The sequence below is a fragment of the Hylobates moloch genome, unplaced genomic scaffold, assembly GCF_009828535.3.
Source record: "Hylobates moloch isolate HMO894 unplaced genomic scaffold, HMol_V3 SCAFFOLD_16, whole genome shotgun sequence".
Taxonomy (NCBI): domain Eukaryota; kingdom Metazoa; phylum Chordata; class Mammalia; order Primates; family Hylobatidae; genus Hylobates; species Hylobates moloch.
Window position 1 is genome coordinate 76,406,623 of NW_026652291.1, and position 20,822 is coordinate 76,427,444.

The following is a 20,822-nucleotide window of genomic DNA, read 5'->3' on the forward strand; positions in this document are numbered from 1 at the left end:
GTGGTTAAAGGCATTCAGTTTTATAAGGGAAGCAGAGCATAAAAGTTTGGAAAATTTGCAGCCTGACAATGTGATAGAAAAGAAAATCCCATTTTCTGAGGAAAAATCCAAGCCGGCTGCAGAAATTTGCATATGTAATGAGGAGCTGAATGTTAATCCCCAAGACAATGGGGAAAATGTCTCCAGGGCATGTCAGAGGTCTTCATGGCAGCCCTTCCCATTACAGGCCTAGAGGCCTAGGAGGAAAAGTGGTTTTGTGGTCTGGGCCCAGGGTCCCGTGCTGTGTGCAGCCTAGGGACTTGGTGCCCTATGTCCCAGGCAGTCTAGCTGTGACTGAAAGGGGCCAATGTAGAGCTCAGGCCATGGCTTCAGAGGGTGCAAGCCTGAAGCCTTGGCAGCTTCCATGTGGTCTTGAGCCTGCCAGTGCACAGAAATCAAGAATTGGGGTTTGGAAACCTCCTCCTAGATTTCAAAGGATGTATGGAAATGCTTGGATGTCCAGGCAGAAGTTTGCCACCGGGACAGGGCCCTCATGAAGAACCTCTGCTAGGGCAGTGCAGAAGGAAAATGTCAGGTGGGCGCCCCCACACATAGTCCCCACTGGGGCACCATGTAGTGGAGCTGTGAGAAGAAAGTCACCATCCTGCAGACCCCAGAATGGTAGATCCACTGACAGCATGCACTATGTGCCTGGAAAAGCTGCAAACACTCAACATCAGCCTGTGAAAGCAGCAGGGAGTGGGGCTGTGCCCTGCAAAGCCACAGCGGTGGAGCTGCCCATGACCATAGGAACCCACCTCTTACATCAGCATGCGCTGGGTGTGAGACATGGAGTCAAAGGAGATCATTTTGGATCTTTAAGGTTTGACTGCCCTGCTGGATTTTGGACTGTCATGGGGCCTCTAACCCCTTTGTTTTGGCCAATTTCTGCCATTTGGAATGGCTGTATTTCTCCATTGCCTATACCCCTATTGTATCTAGGAAGTAACTAACTTGCTTTTGATTTTACAGGCTCATAGGCAGAAGGGACTTGCCTTGTCTCGGATGAGACTTTGGACAGTGGACTTTTGAGTTAATGCTGAAATGAGTTAAGACTTTGGGGGACTGTTGGGAAGGCATGATTGGTGTTGAAATATGAGGACATGAGATTTGGGATGGACCAGGGGCAGAATGATATGGTTTGGCTCTGTGTCCCCAACCAAATCTCATCTTGAATTCCCGTGTGTTGTGGGAGGGACCTGGTGGGAGGCAATTGAATCACTGTGGCAGGTCTTCCTGTGCTGTTCTCATGGTATTGAATAAGTCTCACAAGATCTGATAGTTCCATAAGGGGGAGTTTCCCTGCACAAGCCCCCTCTCTTTGCCTGCTGCCATCCGTGTAAGATGTGACTTGCTCCTCCTTGTCTTCTACCATGATTGTGAGGGTTCCCCAGCCACATGGAACTGTAAGTCCAACTAAACCTCTTTCTTTTGTAAATTGCCCTTTCTCAGGTACATCTTTATTAGCAGCATGAAAACAGACTAATACAAGAGTGAAGGGGGGGAAAGCCCCTTATAAAACTATCAGATCTTGTGAGAACTCACTGTCACTAGAACAGCATGGAGGTCACTGTCCCCATTATTCATTTACCTCCCACCAGGTCCTCCTGTGACATGTGGGGATTATGTGAACTCAAGTTCAAGATGAGATTTGGGTGAGGACAGAGCTAAACCATATCAGTAGTTGATAGTCATGGAAGCTGGAAATCCTGAGGCATGTGTGGACTAATTGCACATATTCCAATTTGGCTAGCATGAACAGCAAATAAAATGGAGCAGAGGAGAATATGGCTGAAAAGGCTTTGAATGCTAAGTCATTTGGAATTGCTTTTGTAGATTGTCAGGAACCCTGAAGTTCCTTGAGCAGAGGGATTACATGAGAGCTCTGTTACATGAAGATATTAGGATCTTTTGGATAATCTGGAGTTGGAGGACTAGAGATCAAATTAGATTGGAGCTATACCTTTACAAAAAATAAAAATTAGCAGGCATGGTGATGCGTACCTGTAGTCCAAGCTACTTGGGAGGCTGAGGTGGGAGGATCACTTCAGCCTGGGCAGTTGAGGCTGCAGTGAACCAAAATGGTGCCACTGTACTCCAGCCTGGGTGACAGAGAGAGAGCCTATCTCAAAAAAAAAATTGGAAGCTGATATAATGACTTTTGAGAACTGACAGACAGATACTCTAATTTGATGACAGTGGAAGTGAGATGAACTGGGTATGAGGATTAGAATAAAGAGAGCTGTACTTAGCAGTTCTTAACAACTAATTGGATGTTGATAGCAAGGAAGAGAGAAGAGTCAGATTATTCTGAGGTTTCCTTCCTGGCTCATGAGAACAATGGTTTCATTAATAAAAGTGTATAAGGGCATAAGAAGTGCATAAGTTCTTAAGAAGAACATACTTACATGGGAAATTAATGAGTTTGATTTTGGATTTTTCAAGTGAAAACACTGGTGTGACAACCCAAGAGACATGGCCAACAAATTTGAAAATGTGGAATGGGAGATCAGAAGAGAAGTCAGACTAGAAGCATAAGATTTTAAATTTATCTGCATGTAGCAGTTCTCAAGATAGCTACACTTCAGTAGCACCTGGAGAGCTTTAAAAAATACATGCACTGGACCCCAGAGATTCTGATTTAATTGGTAAGGCTAAACATTTTGATTTAATCAGTTTGGTCTGTGATGCAGATTTAATTAGTATAGGGTAAGGACCTGGCATTTTTATAGTTTGTAAAGCTCCCCAGATGATTCTAATGTAAAACCATGTTTGATAACTACTGACAGAGGTAATTCATGAGCCATGAGGTTGGGCAGGATTTGAAAAGGATAGTATAAAAAGAGTGAAAAGAAAGTTAATGGTAGAGCCCTTTATAGCATTTATGTTCAATGAGTAGGAAGAGAAGTCAGACAATAGGCAAAGAGGTAGAAAATAAACGAGGAAAAGAGCCAGAGAGTTGAGAGGAGTCAGCAATGCCACATGCCACAGAGAGCAGAGGAGACTTCTAAGAAAGGGTTTAATAGTGGCAGGGGGTGGCATTGGAGGACATGTTATAATTTGCTGTGTACATGCTTGTTGACTGTTCTCTCCTGGTTAAGTTACAAATTCATAATTGAAGAAGCTGAGAAAGTGGTTAGACAGGCAGGTTTACTGGGGTAAGCCTTGAGGTGAGTGAAATGATCTCAGAACTTAGTTGGAGTTTTGGAATCCAGGATTTCAGAAATGTAGCAAACCTGCATGATGACAATCCAGTGGGCATAGTTCTGAGAGAGGAGTGCTGTAGTGGCCAAACATGTTTTAGGAGTCTAGGTCAGACAACTGTGAGGTTACAATTCAGTGGATCTTCACATGTATGATTAAATCAGCTATGATGTGACAAGACTTGTATCAAGGAGAATGCTGAACCAGATGCCTGAAGTCTTGTCTTTAACTGCTTATTTTAAAAATTGGCACATTGCAAGTGTATATGTTTATAGGGTACAATTTGATGTTTCAGTACATATCTGTATATGGATCATGTTGTATAATGATCCCATCAGGATAGTTAACGTGTCCTTCACTTCATGCATGTGTTTGTGGTGAGACCATTCAAAAACCTCCCCTCTAGCTATTTTGTGATACACAATATTTTGCTGTTAACCCTAGTCAGCCTACTGTGCAATAGAACACCAGAATTTATTCCTCCTATCTAATTGTAACTTTGTATCTGTTGATTAACCTCTCCCCTTCTTTCTCTTCTCCCTTCCCTCCCTTCCCTTCCCAGTTTCTGGTAACCATTGATCTACTCTCTTCTGCTATAAAATCAACATGTGAATTTTTTCAGATTCCATGTCTAAGTGAGATCATACGGTATTTGCGTTTCTGTGTCTGGCTTATTTCACTTAACATGATGTCATCTAGATTCATCACAGATTACATCACATTGATGTTGTTGCAAATAACAGGATTTTATTCTTTTTTATGGCTGAAGAGTATTCCAGTGTGCATATATACCACATTTTCTGTATTCATCCATTGTTGGACATGTAAGTTGATTCCATATCTTGGCCATTGGAACTAGTGCTGCAGTAAACATGGGGATATATATATATGTCTTCATCATACTGATCTCATTTACTTTGTATATATACCCAGTAGTGAAATTACTTGATTAGATAGTGGTTCTATTTTTAATTTTTTGAGGAACCTCCATATAGTTTTTTATAATGGCTGTATTAGCTTACAATCCCACCAACAGTGTGTAAGTGTTCCCCTTTTTTCACATCCTAATCAACACTTGTTTTCTTTTGTATTTTTGATAATAGCCATTCTGACTGGCATGAGGTTGCATCTCATTTTGGTTTTGATTTGCATTTTCCTGATAATTAGAGATGTTGCACATTTTTTCCATACCTGTTGGGCATTTTTAGTGTTCTTTTGAGAAATGTCTACTCAGGTCGTTTGCTCACTTTTAAATCAGATTTTTTTTTTTTTTGCTATTGAGTTATACAATTTTTTAAAAATATAATCTGGGCATTAACTCCTTGTCAGATATATAGTCTGCAAATATTTTCTCCTATTCTGTAGGTTTTCTTTTCTCTCTGTTGTTTCCATTGCTGTGCAAAAGCTTTTCATATTACTGTAATCCCATTTGTCTGTTTTTGCTTTTGTTGCCTGCACTTTTGAAGTCTTATTTTAAAAAAATGATTACCCAGCCCCATGTTGTGAAGTGTTTCCTCTATGTTTTATTCTATTTTATAGTTTCAGATTTTACTTTTAAATCTTAATCCATTTTGATTTGATTTTTGTATATGGTGCAAGGTAGCGGTCTAGTCTCATTCTTCTGTATGTGGATATCCACTTTTCCCAGCACCATTTATTGAAGAATCTTTTTACTTTTTAATTTTAGGTTCAGGGGGTGCAGGTGCAGGTTTGTTACACAGGTATATTGTGTGATGCTGAGGTTTGAAATTCTAATGATCCCATGACCCAAGTGGCAAATACAGTACCTGATAGGTAGTTTTCAACACTTGCCTCTCCCTCTTTTCTCCCTTTGTTTTGGAATTCCTAGTGTCTGTTGTTCCTGTCTTTGTTCCATTTGTACCCAGTATTTAGCTTCCACTTATGAGAATATGTGGTATTTAGTTTTCTGTTCCTGCGTTAATTTGCCCATGACAGTGGCCTTCAGTTTCATCCATGTTGCTTCAAAGGACATGATTTCGTTTTATTTTTATGTCTGTCTAGTATTCTATGCTGCATAAGTACATTTTCTTTATCCAATCCACCATTGATAGGTGCCTGGGTTGATTTCATGTCTTTGCTATTGTGAATAGTGCTGCACTAAACATGTGAATGCATGTATCTTTTTGGTATTAATAGAATGATTTATTTTTCTTTGGGTATATACCCAGTAATAGGATTGTTGGGTTGAATGATAATTTTATTTTCAGTTCTTTGAGGAATCTCCAAACTGCTTTTCACAGGAGCTGAGGTAGTTTACATTCCCACCAACAGTGTATAAACATTCCCTTTTCTCTGCAACCTCACTGTTATCTATTAGTTTTTGACTTTTTATTAATAGCCATTCTGGCTGGTATTAGATGGTATCTCACTGTAGTTTTGATTTGCATTTCTCTAATGATTAGTGATGCTGAGCATTTTTTTGTGTGTTTCTTGGCTGCTTCTATGTCTTCTTTTGAGCAGTGTCTGTTCATATCCTTTGCCCGTTTTTTTTTTTTTTTTTTTTTTTTTTGAGACAAGGCCTTGCTCTGTTGCCAAGGCTGGAGTGCAGTGGCATTATCATGACTCACTGCAGCCTCGACCTCTGGGGCTCAAGCAATCCTCCCACCTTAGCCTCTTGAGTAGCTGGGACCACAGGTATACGTAAACACACCCAGCCAATTTTTAATTTTTTGGTGGAGGCGAGGTCTCATTTTATTTCCCAGGCTGGTCTTGAACTCCTGGGCTCAAGGAACTCACCCACCTCTGCCTCCCAAATTGCTGGGATTACAGCTGTGAGCCACCGTGCCCGGCCTGCCCAATTTTAATGGGGTTATTTGACTTTTGCTTGTTGATTTGTTTAGTTCCTTATAGATTCTGGGCACTAGTCCTTTGTTGGATGTATAGTTTGTACATATTTTCTCCCATTCTGTAAGTTGTCTGTTTACTCTGTTGATAGTTTCTTCTGTTGTGCAGAACCTCGTTAGTTAAGTAGGTCTCACTTGTCAATTTTTGCTTCTGTTGCACTTACTTTTGAGGACTTCCTCATAAATTCTTTGCTTGGGCCAATGTCTGGAAGAGTATTTCTTAGGTTTTCTTTTAGGATTTTCATAATTTGAAGTCTTACATTTAAGTCTGTAATCCCTCTTAGTTGATTTTTGCATATGGTGAAAGTTAGAGGTCCAGTTTCATTCTTCTGCATATGGTTAGCTACTTTTTGCAACACCATTTATTGAATAGGGTGTCCTTTCCCCATTGCTTATTTTTGTTGACTTTGTCAAAGATCAGATGGATATAGGTGTGCAGCTTTATTTCAGGGGTCTGTATCCTATTACATTGGTCTGTGTATCTGTTTTTGTATCAGTATTGTGTTGTTTTGTTTACTGTAGCCTTGTAATTTGAAGTTGAGTAATGTGATGCTTCCAGCTTTGTTCTTTTTGCTTAGGATCATTTTGACTATTCAGGCTCTTTTTTGTTCAGTATGAATTTTAGAATAGTTGTAATTCTGTGAAAAATGACATTGGTAATTTCATAGGAATAGCATTGAATTTGTAGATTGCATTGAGCAGTATGGCCATTTTAATGATATTGATTCTTCCAATCCATGTATGTGGAGTGTTTTTCCATGTGTTTGTGTCATCCCTGATTTCTTTCAGCAGTGTTTGGTAGTTCTCATTGCAGCAATTTTAACCTCTTTGGGTAGATGTATTTCTAGGTGTTTTTTTCTTTTCAACTGTTGTGAATGGGAGTGTGTTTTTGATTTGGGCAAGAGAGCAAGACTCCGTATCTCCCCCCCAGAAAAAGAAAAAAAATGCTACTGACTTTTGTACATTGATTTTGCATTCTGAAACTTTGCTGAAGTTGTTTATCAAGTCTAGGAGTCTTTTGGCAGAACCTTTGGGTTTTTAAGGTATAGAATGCTATCATCAGTGAAGAGAGACAATTTGACTTCCTTTTTTTCTATTTGGATAACTTTTTTTTTTGTCTCCTGACTATTGCTTTGGCTAGGACTTCCAGTACTATGTTGAATACAAGTAGTGAGGTTGACATCCGTGTTTTTTTCCAGTTCTTAGATGCCTCCAACTTTGCCTATTCAGTATGATGTTGGCCATGGGTTTGTGAGAGGTGGCACTTACTATTTTTAGCTATGTTCCTTTGATGCCTAGTTTGTTGAGAAATTTTATCATGAAGGGATATTAGTTTATAAAAATCTTTTTCTGCATCTATTGAGAGGGAGGAGTCTCTCCTTGAATTTTTGGAATATTTCAATAGGATTGGTACCAGCCCTTCTTTGTATGTGCGGTAAAATTTGGCTGTGAATCCATCTGGTCCAGGGCTCTTTTTTGGTTGGTAGGTCTTTTTATTACTGATTCAATTTCATTACTCATTATCGGTATGTTCAGGATTTCTGTTTCTTCCTGCTTCAATCGTAGGAGGTTTTGTGTTTTCAGGAATTTATCCATTTCCTCTAGATTTTTCTAATCTGTATGCATAGCAATGTTCATAGTAGACTCTGGGGGCCTTTTATGTGTCTGTGGAATCACTTGTAGTGTCACCCTTTGTCATTTCTGGTTGTGCTTACTTGGATAATCTTTTTTTCTTGGTTAATCTAGGTAGCCATCTATCAATCTTGTTTATCCTTTCAAAGAACTAATTTTTTATTTCATTGATTCTTTGTATGGTTTTTGGATCTCAATTTCATTTAGTTCTGCTCTGATTTTAGTTATTTCTTTTCTTCACCTCCAAGATTTCAGTTTGGTCATTTTAATATCATTCTTTTTAATGTCTCCTTGTTGAATTTCTCATTCAGAACATGAATTTTTTTTAGTTTTATTAAATTGTTTGTGTTCTCTTGTATCTCACTGAATTTCCTTAAGATCATTATTTTGAACTTCTTTTCGGGCATTTCATAATGTCCTTTCCTTCGGAGCCTGTTACTAGAGACTGTGTTCCTTTGGAGGTGTCGTGTCCTTACTTTTTCTTGTTTCTTGTGTCCCTTTGTTGATATCTGCACATCTAATAGAATAGGGATTTTTTTTTTTTTTTTTTTTTTTAGTTTTATGGAGTAGCTTTTGTAGGAAGAGGTCTTTTTCCTGTAGATGTATCTAGAGTATTAATTGGGTATCGTGCGTTGGCTTTATTTCTGATGAACTCAGTAACATGGTCCCCATGCAGTTTCTTCAGCTATTGTTCTCATCGGTGATATCTGTGATTGCCTCAGTGACCTAGGCTGTGGGAGTTTTGATGGTATTGGCACAGGTTTGCTGGGAGCAGGGGCACTGGTCTGGTTGTTAGGCTGGGTACATGCAGTCAGAGGGCTGACAGACTATCTGGTGGGCTTTCTGGAGAGGCAGAGCTGCCGCTGGACTGGATGTTGGGGTGAGTGTGGGTGTGGTGGTGCCAGGTGGCCCTGCAGTGGTGTATCGGTGAAAGCAGGGATACCACAGGACTAGCTGTCAGGCTGGGCATGGGCATGTATGGGCTCAGTGATCCAGTTAGCTTTGCAGCACAGGTGTATGTGAAGTGGCTGGCCAGCTGTTCAGCGGCTTCCTTACTGTATAGGTTTGCCTGTTTCCTGGGGGGGTAGTGTGCCATATAGGTTCAGATGCCAGGGTCTCAGTTGTTATGTGGCCTAGGCGTCACACAGCTGGGGTCATAGTGCTGCAGTCATCCAGATGAACTTGGTAGAATGATGGCAAGTCTCAGAGACAGTGAGATTCTGTCAAAGAGATAGAGACTGGCTCTTAGTGCAGGGCACACTTTAGCTGTGGGTGCAGTGTCAACAAGGCATTGAGCATAGCAGCTTACATTGTTGACGTGAGAGGTGCTCAAGTAGGCTTTTCTGAGGCAAGGCAGCTAAGCAAACTCCTGATTACTCTCCAGACTGAATTTGGAGCTTTTGAGGACTGCAGGACTGTCCTGTAGCAAGGACTGGCATTTGTGGTGGTAATGGGCACCACCGCATATCTCCAGCATACCTCTTCCCTGTAAGAAGTTCCCCCTGACTTCAAGCTCATCTTGGGAGACAATGTGGCAAAGTCAGGATGCCTTTCTCACCTCTCTATGGTGTTATCCTGTGCTTCTGTTCTCCACAGGGATATTGCTGCTCCCCTGGTGTCTGCCGGCATACTTCCTCAGTCACTTTAGTTGACATATAGTTGTTTATTTATTGTTTTGGTCCCTTTATGTGGGAGAGAAGTCAAATCTACTTTGCAACCTTGATGATGTCACTGCCTGGGATGCATGGAGTCGTACTGATTTTGAGGGAGTAGTTTGGAGGTTGGTAATCATGGTAATGTGGATGGGAAGAGAATAGTGGTTATATGTAGACATGAGAGTTTCAAAGGAGAGGGCATTGTCGAGGGATATTTTTTAAAATCTGAAAATCACAGTATGGACTGAGAGTGGTAGCCCAGCATTTCCTTCTCTGGTTACATGGATTCAAAGGTGAGTGAAAGCATGTTTTCTTTCTCTCAGCATCTTTGTTACTTCACTTCTTGAATAAGTTTCTCTTTGTTAGAATTAGGTTCAGAATAACAATTTCCTTACTGGTTACTCTGTTTTCTGAGAAGTGGAATTATCAACAAAGAAACAGGAATATTTCAGATCATCTGCTATGTAAGAATCAAATGAGATTCTATATTTCAGAGTGTTTTAAAAAGAGCAAAGTATTCCAAATATCTTTATTCCTATTAATCACATTAAAAATGGAATGAGAACTGAACTACCCATAAAGTTTCTACAAATGATGCCATTATTTTATAGATGAGTAAAATTTTAATTAAAAAAACCCCCAACATTGTGTAAATTATTAAGTTCTTAAGTTCTTAAGCCCTTTTATACTTGTTCCTGTGATCCTGGGGTGGTGACTCTGTGGACCCCATTTTGATTTTATAAGCTGCTTTCTGTTGGGCTATGCCAGTAGGGGATGTAAAAGGGAGACTGGTAGGCCAGATGAGAAAGAAGGGACTTGATTCTTTCCATGGGCTTGCAGCTTTCTTTCTGCCTTCTGTCTGTTCCTGTGAGCATCAGTCGTACAACACTTCTTCACCAGGCAGCTAAAATTCCCTCCTATATATATATTTTTTGAGACTGAGTCTCCTCTGTAGCTCAAGCTAGGGTGCAGTGGTGTGATCTTGGCTCACTGCAACCTCTGCCTCCTGGGTTCAGACAATTTTTGTGCCTCAGCCTCCTGAGTAGCTGGGGTTACAGGCATGGGGCATGGGGCATCACACCTGGCTAATTTTTTGTGGAGACGGGATTTTGCCATGTTGGCAAGGCTAGTCTTGAACTCCTGGCCTCAAGTGGTCCACCAGTCTTGGTCTCCCAAAGTGCTGGGATTATAGACATGAGCCACTGTCCCTGGTCTCCTCCTATAGTTTATCTAAACCTAGTATGCAAATTTTCCAACACCCGAAGAAAAAAATTTATCATGTGCAATCCCCTTTGTTCCCAACATGTGCACCAGGCAAGTGGCATCTCTTCTTCAGAGGTTTGGGTCCCCATGGGATCCTTCTTCCACATTTCTAAGTTTTAACAACCTCTTCCCTTGTTTCCCCAACTCTATGTGTGGTGCCTATTTCTGTAAAGTTGCTCTCTCTATGATTTCTTAGGGGGTCTCTTTTGTCCTCCAGTTTTCAGTTCTTTGTATTAAATTCTCTCTGTCCAAATGGCTGATATGGTTTCTGCCTCTTTATTGAACCCAGACTAATAGAATTGTCATACTAATTTGTTAATTAGCAAGACAATTTAGGGTCGTATCTTAACTGTACATTCTGTCTAATATTTACTATTTAGTTTATACTGTTATCATAATAGTGAATAATGATGACATATACCAAAAATTAATTAAAACACAGATATTACCTATGATAATAAAAACCAAGTTTAGCACTGTGAAAAACTTAGTACATTGCCTTTATTTTTATCGTTTTATTTCATACTGGTGAAAACTTCATCAGAACCTCACCAACCTGTGGTGAGCCATTTAGTAACTACTTACTTAATAAAAAGGATTAGGCTTTATGTTAAAATCTTTCATTTCAGCCAAGAATTGCAAGTTTAGTAATTTAATGGACATTTCTGAGCTCCAAATCAATCCAGATTAAGCTCTGAATTTACTTTTGAAAGACAGAATATAAATGCCCATCATAAAAATTCAGTTTGAGGTGGTTAATTTGAAAATTTCTGAGATCAATGTTGTTCTTTTAGTATCTTTCTTCCCTATGGAACTTTAAAATTTAAGATAGAAATCTTCAGTTTAGAAATCAGGGGAAAATGGTGAATAGGAGGCAGGACTAACTTGCAGCTGCCACTTGGATAGGCAAACAAGGTGTGGAGACTCACATCATGAACTTTCGTTCCAAGAACTAACACAGGCACATAGCAGAAAAACTGAAAGAATTCACAAACCCTTTGAAAGAAGCAGCTTGCTGCTGCAAACTCCATGAGACAACTGAAAAATTTTGAGTTCCCAAAGTGTGAGAAGGTGAAAGTCAGCCTCTGTCCAGACACCCTCACTGGGGAGCCTGAAAATCCAGATCACGAGAGAAGGATTTAACTTTACCTAGAGCTGAAATGAATGTAGAGAGCTGAGCGAAATATAAAAGTAGAAGAAGCAGTGGGAAGAGCCCTGTAGGCACTCCCAGTACCCAGAAAACCCCAGGGAAGCCATTTGTGACTTTATCTCACAAGGGTCCTTGAGGAGGACTGCCAGTGGAGTTTGGGGAGTGCCATAGGGAGAAATAAACTTTCAGCTGAATGTTGTAATAATTTCAGCCGAGTGCAAATTTTCCAGGGCAGAATCTCAGGGTTGGGAGGGTGAATGGAAAGTGCAGGTATGAGCAAAGACACCATGGTGGAGGAGGTGGTGCAGCCTGAAAGTCCTGGTTGTTCTCTCAGTGAGGAGATCTGTAGCGTGTGGCAAGTTCTCAGCCCTGCACACTGGTTGCCTGGATATAAACTCGATGCTGTTGGGGGAGCATGGTGGGCATGAGATTGGTCTGTTTAGCTGCATGGGAGAGGGGTGAGGCCTGTCACTGCTGGCTTTCCCCCACTTCCCTGGTGACCTAATATCCAGAATGTACAAGAAACTCAAACAAATCAGCAAGAAAAAAAAATCCCCTCAAAAAGTGGGCTAAAGGCATTAATAGTTCTCAAAAGAAGATATTTAAATGGCCAACAAACATATAAAAAATTGTCAACATCACTAATTATCAGGAAATGCAAATTGAAACCACATTGTGATACCACCTTACTTCTGCAAGAATGGCCATAATAAAAAAATAAAAAAAAATAGATGTTGAAATGGATGTTGTGAAAAGGGAACACTTTTACATTGTTAGTGGGAATGTAAGCTAGTACAACCACTATGGAAAACAGTGAGGAGATTCCTTATAGAACTAAAAGTAAATCTACCATTTGATGCAGCAGTTTCACTACTGAGTATCTACCCAGAGCAAAAGAAGTCATTGTACAAGAAAGATACTTGCACATGCATGTTTATAGCAGCACAGTCTGCAGTTGCAAAAATGTGGAGCCAGATCAAACGCCCATCAATCAATGAATGTATAAAGAAAATGTGATATATATATATACTATATGATATATATGTATTCCATGAAATACTACTCAGCCATAAAAAGGAACAAAATGATGGAATGTATAAAGAAAATGTGATTATATACACACACACACACACACACACCATGGAATACTACTCAGCCATAAAAAAGAACAAAATAATGGCATTCACGGCAACCTGGATGGAATTGGAGACCATTATTCTAAGTGAAGTAGCTCCAGAATGGAAAACCAAACATCATATGTCCTCACTCATGAGTGGGATTTAAGCTGTGAGCACACAAAGGCATAAGAATGATACAGTGGACTTTGGGGATTCACTAGAGATGTATTAGGATTTATTAGAGAAGTAAAGAAACGAAAGAATGAGCTGCTTAAATCAAAGCCAAAATGCATTTACTATTTACCAAAGAATCCAGTTAAAATTAGTATTTAAATAATAAATTCCCTGAAGGTGTAACAACCTAAGATTTTATTCTCAAATGAGTTTTAATCCTTTTTTTTCCACGTTCCACTTTCTGGTAATTGCAAATCATCCTTTCTTCATTCAGTTTCTTCCTCTCTCTTTTTTTCTTCCATTGGGGTATTTTCTTGAAGAAACTGTAGCCAATTCTGGTTAGTCTAAGTCAAAACATAAACTTATTAATAGAATACAGAGATAATTAACAGAGTTGAATGTTGAAATAGATGTTGTGAAAAGGGAACACTTTCACATTGTTGGTGGGAATGTAAGCTAGTACAACCACTATGGAAAACAGGAGATTCCTTATAGAACTAAAAGTAGATCTACCATTTGATCCATCCAGGAGAAAGTGTTGGAGGGTGGTGAGGGATGAAAAAACTACACATTGCATACAGTGTATATATTGCTTGGGTGATGGGTGCACCAAAATCTCAGAAGTCACCACTAAAGAACTTATTCATGTAACCAAACACCACCTGTTCCCCCAAAACCTATTGAAATAAAAAAAAGACTATCTTCACTAAAAAATTAGAGTGAATTAATTATATGAAATCAAAGAAGGTTAGTCCATATTCATATCTGTCTCCATATTGAATAAAAGAATTTAAAAATGAATAAATTTATGAAATAAAGAACACTTCTATTTCTTTGAGGTTTCTATCGTCTTTGTTTAACCCATCTCACAGTGCAGCACAGCGTATTTTCATTAAATCATGTGCACCTGTTCTTTTCTCCCCTACACCGCTTTTTTTTTTAGCATACACTTTAGTGATCCAGAGCGTCTTATCTTTTATATTCTGTATCCATAAACTTCTGTCTGTCTTTGAACTTACAAAATAAGAATGCTTAACTTTTAAAGTCTAAATTATATGGTCTCAAGAGTTGATCTAGTTCAGACGTGGCCTCATAACAATTTATAGAAGAGGAATTACTATTTTAGATTAACACCAGTATTTAAGTTTATATGGTGATGGTGACAGAGCCAGCAGTGACTTTATTTTGTTCTCTCTGTAGGAACCATTTTCTGGGTAGACATGAATACTTTAAAAACTAATCCAATGATTATAAATTTTTTTTTTGGCTAACATAGATTCAAGTTTAGGGGAATAATACAAACCTAAAACATATTTAAGCTAAATGATTTCAAATTATTCAATCCATCCTTCCAATTATGGTGGTGTGTCATTTTACTAAAGCACAGTAATGTTGACTTTTCTTTATAAATGATACAGATAGTGCTTTAAAATTTTTATTATTTGTTGGAGGTTATCACTGAATTATTTTTATTTCATCTAATTTGTTTTCTCTGAACTTTAATTTTATCTTTTCGCCTAAGTCTAGCAATATACCAGATTGTGGTTGCCTCAGATGAATATGATTTTTTAATATATTGATTTTAGCTATTTTCTTTTAGTCATTCTAAAATCTTTTTAGCATTTGCCAGAAAATCATGAATGATCCTTAGTGATCAGAAAAGACACAGGAGTTCAGAACATTGCATCAATTTACAACAAATAAATGAGCAAAGATGATTAAGTTTATGATAATACCTGTAGTAGATACCTTGTATGATCACTGTTTAACTCAGAGGAATTGCCCATTACCTGGAATAATCTCCAACATGGGCAGTGTGCATCCATTGACCACATCTATACAGTGACCTTCTGTAAGTTAATTTCTGTGTGTAACAAACTTCTCTAAGAGGGCATACCTTATCCAACCTAGGTCAATTAGATTATTTCTCTAAAGAATTTAAAACTTGGAATTGAGACATACAGAAACTAGAAGTTTTGGGAATCTGGTCACATCAATGGCAGTGCTCTTCAATAAAGTCCATGAACTCCTGTTTTTGAGATCTCTAGAGTTGCGATTATTCTTTCCAATCCTGGGTATTACGTTTTCAAGTTTTCTTTAATTCTGTTAATTATTTCTGTATTCTAGTAATAAGTTTATGATTTGACTTAGACTAACCAGAATTGGCTGCAGTTTCTTCAAGAAAATACCCCAGTGGAAGAAAAAAAGGTGGAGGGAGAAACTGAATGAAGAAAGGATGATTTGAGATTACCAGAAAGTGGAACATGGAAAAAACAGATTAAAACTAGTTTGAGAATAAAGTCTTAGGTTGTTACACCTTCTGGGAATTTATTCTTTAAATATTGCTTTTAACTGGATTCTTTGGTAAATAGTAAATGCATTTTGGCTTTGATTTAAGCAGCTCGTTCTTTTGTTTCTTTACTTCTCTAATAAACTTGCTCTCACTTAAAAAAAATGCCTTGTAGAACAACTCATGATAATTATTACTGTTGGGAAATAGGAGAAACATATTGTTTTAGTCAGAATTTTACAGAGAAACAGAACCAATAGGAGATATCTATCTGTCGATCTGTCTGTCTATCTATCTATCTATCTATCTATCTATCTATCTATCTATCTATCTATCATCTCTATCTAAGTATATGACTATAGATATAGATGAGGGGATTTATTATAGGAAGTGGCTCATATGGTTACGGAGGCTAAGAAGTGCCATGGCCTGCTATCTGCAAACTGGAGAACCGTAAATTCTGGTGGTGTGATTCAGTGCAAGTCCAAAGGCCTGAGAATCAGAGGGCTGTTGGGTATAAATCCAAAAGCACCAAAACCAGTTGTCAATGTCCAAAGGTAGGAGAAAATGAATTATCTCAGCTGAAGCAGAGAGAGTAAACTTACCCTTCCTCTGCCTTTTTGTTCTATTCAGGCCCTCAATGGATTGAATGATGCCCACAAATATCTGTGAGAGCAGATCTTCTTTACTCAGTCTACTGATTTAAATGCTAATATCTTCTAGAAACAGTCTCATACTTGTACCCAGAAATAATGTTTAGTGGCTATCTAGATATCCCTTAGCCTAGTCAAGTTGACACACAAAATTAACCATCACAGATATTTTATTTGGCAATTGTATTAAAATTAAACAATTTTATATCCTCCCAAAAAAGAGAGGAATAACTTTAGTGACTTTCTGTGTTTCAGAGTATTGAGAATCTATACGTAGACAAATGGCTTTTATTTATAGGAAATAGTTTGCTATATTTGACTTTAAAACACCTAGCTTAAACTGTTAAACCCGAACACTGTTGTCTCAATATGAAAATGTGGAACAATAACTCACATTGGTAAATTTTGGTTACACATGTCATTAAGATAGTTACTTACCTTTATGAGTCTGTTCATTTATCCTACTGATGTTTATTACATACCTATTATGTGTTAGACTCTATACTAGTGCCTGGGTTTCAGTACTTAAGAAAATAGACAAAATCTCTGCTCTTGAGATGTTTATAGTCTAGTTTTAGAATGGGCACTTTTTGGGGTTGTTAATCAACTTTCTTTTTTAATCAATTTGATGTCCATTCAGACTGTATAAATTGACACCCTGCAGGGAACTGTTTGAGAATGGGGTTGGGGGGATTGATGGAGGACAACAAAATGTCCACTATATAGACATCAAAAATTATTTAAAATAGTCATAATTTTGTTCATTGATGTGGAACAGTGTTCATATTTTGATTCTAGTTAAAAATGAAATTAATATGGCAAATTGAGGAGACTGGGAAATTTGTGAATATATATATGCATATTTATAGATGCAAAAATAAATATATATTTGCCACACACATACATATACACATGCACAAATACTGTGTAAATATTCTTGATTAGCTATTTTGCCAGATCTGGCCCCAGTGCTTATTTAACTATCCCCAGGAATTTTAGCACATGGAAGATATTTTAAACTACACAAAATAAACAGAAGTACAGTTTATCACTTTTATAAGTTAATTGCAATATTGATATGTAATTAACTCTAATGAATTCAACAGTCATAAAGAAATCAATCAATTGATTTTTAAAACCAATCATTGTCACACTTAGCTAATTGCTGATGATCATTTGCATTTCATAAATGTTACTACTGTCTATTAATGTACCCATGTTGTGCTAATGCTAGTTTTATCTGTGAACTGAGTCAGACTGGAAGTTATAGCACTGGTTTTGGTCCTTGGGCCTGAATTATTTTTGAAAATACTAACATTGGTTACCTAGACAAGTTTTCTCTTCTGAAAACTGCATTTTCTTACTAACTTAATAGACAAATCCAAATTTTGCTGTCAATTAGCGAAGATTTTAAGTGCAGTTCTCAAAGTAGTTCTCTTTTTCAGCAAGTCTGCAAGGTCAAAAATGTTGCATATTAATACTCAGAATAATTTTTCACTTTTCACCTCCAGAGACTACATAAAGTGATGACATCATGGCTCTTATATTAATATGTCGAGTTTATTATGATTTTCAAATAAATGAATGAATAAATACATATGTAGATATTTTCTCAGTTTTAATGTCCAATGTGATAATGAGTGATAGGATGCACATAAGCAAAATCTCCTTGGGATCTTCCTTAATTTTGAAGATGATAAAGGGATCCTGAGATCGGGAAACTTGAGTATTAGTGGCTTAGGGTAATGTAAACAGTTATTTCAGGAAGTTAGTGTTCACAGTATAAAATTCCAAATGCACTCATTTGGATATTTATGCATTTTTTTTGTGTCTTACATAGTTGCCACAGTGTGTCATATAAGCTAAGTAATAAAATGTTGTCTAAAGTGTTTTTAAAAAGTTTACAGAATGATAGTTACCAGAGGCTGGGAAGAGTAGTGGGTGGAGGTGGGGACACACGGAAATAGTTAATGGGTACAAAAATATAGTTAGATAGAATGAATGAAATCTAGTATTTGATAGCATAACAGAGTGACTACAGTCAACAATAATTTGTTATGCATTTTAAAATAACTAAGAGTGTAATTGGAATGTTCGTAACACAAATAAATGATAAATGTGTGAGGTGATGGATACCCATTTTTCATGATGTGATTATCACATCCTGTATGCCTACATCAAAGTATCTCATGTATCCTATAAACGTTTATATCTACTACATACCCACAAAGATTAAAATTTTTTTTAAATTTACACTTTTTAAGTTGCGATAAAATATACATATAAAATTTACTTGGAAGTCCTAGCCAGAGAAAGCAGGCAAGAGAAAGAAATAAAAGGCATCCAAATAGGAAAAGAAGAAGTCAAACTATCTCTCTTTGCTGACAGTATGATTTTATACCTAGAAAACCCTGAAGACTCCACCAAAAAGCTCCTGGAACTGACAAATAACTTCAGTAAAATTTCAGGATACAAAATCAATGTCCAAAAATCAGTAGTATTTCTATACATCAATAACGTTCAAGCTGAGAGCCAAATTGAGAATGTGATTACATTTACAAAAACTTAAAAAAATTAAAATACCTAGAAATATATCTAACCAAGGAAAAGAAATAATCTTTACAAGGAGAACTATAAAACGCTGTTGAAAAAAAACAGAGATGACACAAACAAATGGAGAAACATTCCATGTTCGTGGACTTGAAGAATCAATATTGTAAAAAAAGGCCATTCTGCCCAATGCAATCTACAGATTCACTGCTATCCCTATCAAACTACCAATGTCATTTTTCACAGAATTAGAAAAAAATGATTCTAAAATTCATATGGAAGCAAAAAAGAGCCCAAATCACCAAAACAATCCTAAACCAAAAGAATAAAGCTAGGAACATCACATTACCCAATTTTACAATATTATAAGGCTACAGTAACCAAAATAACGTATTACTGGCTCAAAGACAGACTCATAGACCAATGAAACACGATAGAGAATTCAAAATTAAGCCACACACCCATACAGTCACCAGATCTTCGACAAAACCAACAAAAGTAAGCAATGGGGAAAGAAATCGTTATTCAATAAATGGTGGGATAGCTGGCTAGCCACAGGCTGAAGAATGAAACTGGACATTTACCTTTCACCATATACAAGATGGATTAAAGATTTAAATGTAGACCTAAAGCTATAAGAATCCTAGCAGAGTCTCTACTAAAAATATAAAAAATTAGCTGGGTGTGGTGGCGGGATCCTGTGGTCCCAGCTACTTGGGAGGCTGAGGCAGGAGAATGGCGTGAACCCAGGAGGCGTAGCTTGCAGTGAGCTGAGATTGCGCCACTGCACTCCAGCCTGGGTGACAGAGTGAGACTCCGTCTCAAAAAAAAAAAAAAAAAAAAAAAGAGAATCCTGGAAGAAAACTTAGGAAACACCATTGTGGACGTTGGTGGCCTGGGAAAGAATTTATGACTAAGTCCTTAAAAGCAATCTCAATTAAAACAAAAATTGACAAATGGGACCTAATTAAACAAAAGAGCTTCTGCACAATAAAATAAACATAATCAGAGTAAACAGACAACCTACAGAATGGGAGAAAATATTTGCATACTATACATTTGACAAAGGCGTAATATCCAGAATCTGTGAGGAACTAAAACAATTCAATAAAAACAAATAACGCCATTAAAAAGTAGGCAAAAGACATGAACAGATACTTTTCAAAAGAAGACATGCAAGTGGCTAACAAACATATGAAAAAATGCTCAGTATCATTAATCATCATAGGCAAATCAAAACCACCATGAGATACCATTTTACGCCAATTGGAATGGCTATTAGTCAAAACAAACAAACAAACAAACATGCTGGTGGGACTGCAGAGAAAAAGGAATGCTTCTACACTTCTGGTGGGGCTGTAAATTAGTTCGGCCATTGTGGAAAACAGTTTAGAGATTTCTCAAAGAATTTAAAACAACTACCATCTGACTCAGAAATCCCATTACAGGCTATATATCCAAAAGAAAACAAATAATTCTACCAAAGAGACACAGGCATGCACGTATTCATTGCAGCACCCTATTTACAATAGCAAAGACATGGAATCAACCTAGGTGCCCATCAATGGTGGATTGGATAAAGAAAATGTAGTACATATGCACCATGGAATACTACACAGCCATAAAAATGAAATCGCATCCTTTGCAACAACATGGATGCAACTGGGAGCCATTATCCTAGGCAAATTATATAGGAACAGAAATTCAAATACTGTAAGTTCACACTTACAAGTGAGAGCTACATGTTGGGTACTCATGGATATAAAGATAGCAACAGTAGACACTGGGGGCGAGTAGATGAGGGAGGAAAGGAGAAGGGAAAGAATTGAAAAACTGTTAGGTGTCATGCTCAGTACCTGGGTTATGGGATTATTTATATCACAAACTTCAGCATCATGCGATATGCTCATGTAACAAACCAGCACATGTACCTCCTCAAAATAAAAATTGAAATTATAAAAAACAATAAATAAAAACCATCAATTGTTTTACACATAAAGTATTTTCCTTCTTTACCACTTTTAAGTGTATAGCTCATTGGAAATAAATACATTTATATAAACATAAAATTTTCCCTTATTCCTCTCCCCTACATTTTCTGACCTCTGGTAACCATCATTCTACTCTCTGTTTTTACAAGATCCACTTCTTTAGCTCCTACATATGAGTGAGAAGATGGGATATTTGTCTCTCTGTTCTTCGCTTATTTCACTTAACATAATGATTCCAT

At 37.6% G+C, this 20,822-nt stretch overlaps 1 long non-coding RNA gene across 2 annotated transcripts in view; it reads left to right on the top strand.

The window, feature by feature from the left end:
• The window catches only part of LOC131381562 (uncharacterized), a 506,948-nt gene that overhangs the window by 22,396 nt on the left and 463,730 nt on the right, over positions 1-20,822 (top strand). The gene's annotated exons all lie outside the window — the stretch shown is intronic.